Below are 4,398 nucleotides of genomic sequence, written 5' to 3' on the forward strand. Positions count from 1 at the left end.
AAAAAAAAAAAAAATGTTTAAAATAAACAAAATATGCAAGAAAATTTCTCATTATTAACATTTACATTTAAGCAACAAAAATATAATATATATAAATTGTAATATTTAAATATGTATTATACATATTTTATACTCTTGTAACGTATTGTTTACCTAAAGCTTGCTGGTATCACCTAGAAACATTCAAGTTAAAAATAGGGTTATATATTTATGTCATTTACAAATGATCATAATGATGAGACCAGTAAAAGCCGAGTGCCTGTCTATCTGTGCTTTGTATACTGGAAAGTGAAAGAATCTAATGAAATCTGAAATTGTGTTATACAGAAAGTAGACGTGGCTGTACTACGTCGTACATTTTTACACTGGGCTATAGGAATATAAGAAGAATGATACATATTAATTTAGTTCTAATCGGTCGAGCGGATCCCAATATATATGGTTTCACCAAAAAGTGGGTGATGCCATGCCCTTCGTTCAATTTCCACACTGGCTTCCATAAAGCTCTCTCATACCATCTCGGAGGTAAGAAAGTTTAATGATCTGGCGTAATTATTTATTCATTTATTGCGCTTTTAGTAGTTTTGAACAGTACCGTTATTTGAGAAGTTAGCGGGGTTATCCTCCGATTTAATTTATTTATAGGTTTATGATATTTGCACCGAGCAAAAGAAAAAGAGACATGTACGTTATACTTATTAGACGGCGGGATCACGCTCACTTTTTCAAAATTGTTTACCGGTGCCCCTTGTTACTGTGTTACTACGATCCCTTGTGCCCAAATACAGTTTTATATCTTAATTTAGTGCTTAGGCATCCGGTTAATGGTGTTTTGTGTAGTAGTGGTCCGATTACGCCCATCTACGAACTCGTAATTTTTGTTTGTACTAAGGAACCCGCATACTAAATTTCATCAAGATATCTGAATTTTTTCGCAAATTACAGCTTGCAATGACTGACGGACGGACTGGCAGACAGACAATCACCCGGATATCAAATTCTCGTCATCCCGATAAATTATATATAGATGAATATATATATTAGGTTGTCAAAAAAGTCTTGCAGTATTTGTGCGGTATTTTTATTGAATTTTGAATTGTTCATACAATTTTAGTTGATGACTCATGCCCAGCTCTTGGCCGATGCTACGGCTGCTACTATGCTGGTCTCTTTCGACCAATTCAGCGATTTTATCGCAATTTTCGACGACAAGCCTTCCGGACCGTGGAAATATCCAACATAACCATATCCTTATTCTAGTAGGCTTTATACCATAAAATATAAAATTAAGAGATAAGCGTTATCTGATTCGATACTAAATATTAAAGTTAGCGGTCCATATCATCCTCAATTCCATGTGTTTTCTATATGTTAGGGTAAATAAAATAAGACCGAAATGGATATTTCAACTCAATGTTAATGTTAGTTATTAAATTCGAGCTAAGTAAAAATTATAGCATTACAGCATGTTGAATATCTGCCGATGTGCAGACAAAAATTTAGTGTTGCCGTTTTTTTACGTAAATTGCGCCTAATGTGATCCTGATGTAAGTGTAGCCAAACATTTACGCAGAACGTGATACTTTTATAAGTTTTCAACACTGCTGTAGTGATTGTCATTTCGAACACACCGTACATTTCATATGCCCTTCAATTTACGAGAGTGACTGAACTGAATTTACTACCGTCCCTAAATAAAAGGTTCAGCAAAAATACCTAAATAAGGCCGGCGGCAATTTAACACTCAGAAAAATTCGATTTTGACAGCGCATTAAGAAGTAAGAAATTGAAATTTTTCTGAAAAAGATCTTGTTTTGAATTTTATTATATACACATATAAGAATTTAAGAGTAAATTTTAAATAAAGTTCACGATTTATTTAGGGATGTACGCCAGTTAGCTCTCCCTTACAAGTTTGACAGTTGAAAGTGTTAAAGAGGCTTAAACGTTTAGCAATTTTTCTCTCATTTCCAATTTCCAACGAACTAAACCAAATTAATAAATTGGTAACCGGTCGTAGGTCGAGTCCAATCATATGATAACCTTTTTGGTGACTGGTTCTTTACTAAAAGTGACGGTACAATAAAAATAGAGTCATATCATTAATTGCAATCATACTAATAAATTGATTAATTTTAGATAAAGAGACACATTTATAGACATGCTTACTTTATTCATTGATCAGTTTTTATATTACTTATGTTTAACTTAATCATATCTTTAGATATATTTCATTAAGCAGAGCTACCCTTCAAAACTAACTTTTTGTTTTCAAATGGAAACTTCTAGATTCAAAAGAGGTTTGTAAAGAAGAAAATTTCTTGAATTTTATTATGATGTTTCTAAATAATCGATCAAATATTATTGCAGAGGGCGGAGGAAAACTCTCAATGCGCTGCCCGAGATAGAAACTGTGTGGGATGAATTGTATCACGGTGCGTGATATTTTTCGCACTAGTGACTCAAAGGTAAGTTGCCTTATTGTCTTCTTTATTGTTGGAAAGACCAATTACTTACATATTCTTGCCGCGTCTAGGTTGCATTTCCTTGAAATTCGCACCGCATGATTTGGAATATGCGAAATACTTTACACATCAATAATGGCATATCCACGGATCTGTCACCGCTGGGCGTAATTAACGGCGTACTCAATCTCTTTTAGGGCTGGGTCATCGTGGTAAGCAATGATTACCTTTCGATTGGTGATACGCGTTTACAGCAAGCATCACCCAGGCCAAAAAGTTGCGAAGTTTGGGTCAACCTGCTACACAGGTAAGCATGGCTGCGTAATTCCTAAATTAACTATTTATTTATTTAGTTACTGTGTTTTTATTTGCTTTGAGATGACAGTCAACACTTTTCAGGTTGCTGGTCTGTCGTCAAATAACGTAACATTCTCGTGCCACGTCTAAGTAAGTACGTAATTTAATGTTGCTTCTAAAGAATTGATTCACTAGTTGCAGCTTAAGATTGATTAAGTTAAGAACATTATAGAAGATATATTAAATTATATAGTATATATGTAAGCTTTTTGTATACTTTCAAATCCGTGCCCAGTCCAAACAAAAGATTGGCTTAACAGGTCTCCCTCACAAAATTTCGGGTTCAGATAATGTATCTAATTCTATATGGAATACCCCTAAGGTTCTTGCAAAACTGACTAGATGAATTTAACACAAGAATTCGTTGAATTTAGTCATAAAAGTCAGTTTACTGGATTCATCAAACAAAAAGTAAAAGGATCGTGAACAAAATTTAGTAAATTATATATGTAACTGTTCTCAATATTGATTATAATTTTGACCATATATCGACAGTATCATAATATACAATTATAAATTATTTAATCATAACTGAACAAAATTCTATATTTGTATGTTGAACATGTAAATAAATATACTTCATTTATTAGAATTGTTATTAAAACTTGTTTCTACATATTAACCTGAAATCTTTTGTTTGCTTAGGAAATGTTACCAACTGGAATTTTAACATTTCTAGGCACAATTTTTACGTTTCTTAACATGAAATCCATTGTAACCTCATTAGCCAGAATCAGAAAGTCGAAGTTAAAATGCAAATTGAATTTTTTTTTTGTTTTTTGGTGATAGCAACTCACCTGTTCAACATATATCGGTAGTTGATGGCTCTAACTAACGTGCTCATGTGCGACCACCTGATTTATAAAGCTTCCGTCATCCAGCGCATCATATTTAGGCGCTAATGGCCGCCAATAAAACTAATCAAATAAACTATTTTCAGTAAAAGATAGCTAACCAACCAAATAGCCAATGAAAAGGACACTATTAACCGAAGGGTAAGAGATAGTTTTCCAAAATATTTCGCAAATAAATAATAATAATAATACCCAACGATTACCCTCCTCCCGCCCAACCGACGCGATTGCGCCAATCCGCGAGCGAGCGGAAAGAGCCGAGTCATAAAAGGCAAGAGAGTTTTAAGCGTTGCGATCTTAAGCTGCTCAGCTACAGAAACAAAAATTTCAACAACCAAAATTGAGAATTAAAATTAAAGTTTATAATTTTTAAATTTTACTTGTTAAGGGTAGATAAAATAATTTTTTAATGGTAAAGAGTGAGTCTGATAGTTCAAATGTGCTGGAATGAGAATTGAAAACATGACATATGCGGCGAATAGTTCGTTTAGCTCAAAATTTGTTCTAGAAAATTTTAAAAGTAAGGGGTCTAAACTGCCTTGTAGAGCGCGCGGGAACGTTGAAATTAATATCAGATAAAATAGATGGGCTACAGACTGGCCCATTCATGAGGTTTACAAGAAATACTATACCAAGCATCTCCCTACGACTAGCGAGTGTCGGGAGATTTATAAGTATTATATAAACGATTAGTGTAAGGGGGAAGATTTAAACTGGGATCC

General features: G+C 33.7%; 1 long non-coding RNA gene across 2 annotated transcripts; it reads left to right on the forward strand.

Moving 5' to 3' along the window:
* Positions 1-2,209: 2,209 nt before the first annotated feature.
* LOC108969853 lies at positions 2,210-3,316 on the forward strand. 2 transcript variants are annotated; one of them, XR_001993434.1, is made up of 5 exons: positions 2,210-2,300; positions 2,371-2,468; positions 2,537-2,772; positions 2,844-2,912; positions 3,058-3,316. It is a non-coding gene; the product is annotated as an uncharacterized LOC108969853 (long non-coding RNA). The 2 variants fall into 2 exon arrangements; XR_001993433.1 differs by having other exon boundaries at positions 2,851-2,912.
* The last annotated feature ends 1,082 nt before the right edge of the window (positions 3,317-4,398 follow it).

The sequence above is a fragment of the Bactrocera latifrons genome, unplaced genomic scaffold, assembly GCF_001853355.1.
Source record: "Bactrocera latifrons isolate USDA-ARS-PBARC rearing strain unplaced genomic scaffold, ASM185335v1 scaffold_268, whole genome shotgun sequence".
Classification (NCBI taxonomy): Eukaryota; Metazoa; Arthropoda; class Insecta; order Diptera; family Tephritidae; genus Bactrocera; species Bactrocera latifrons.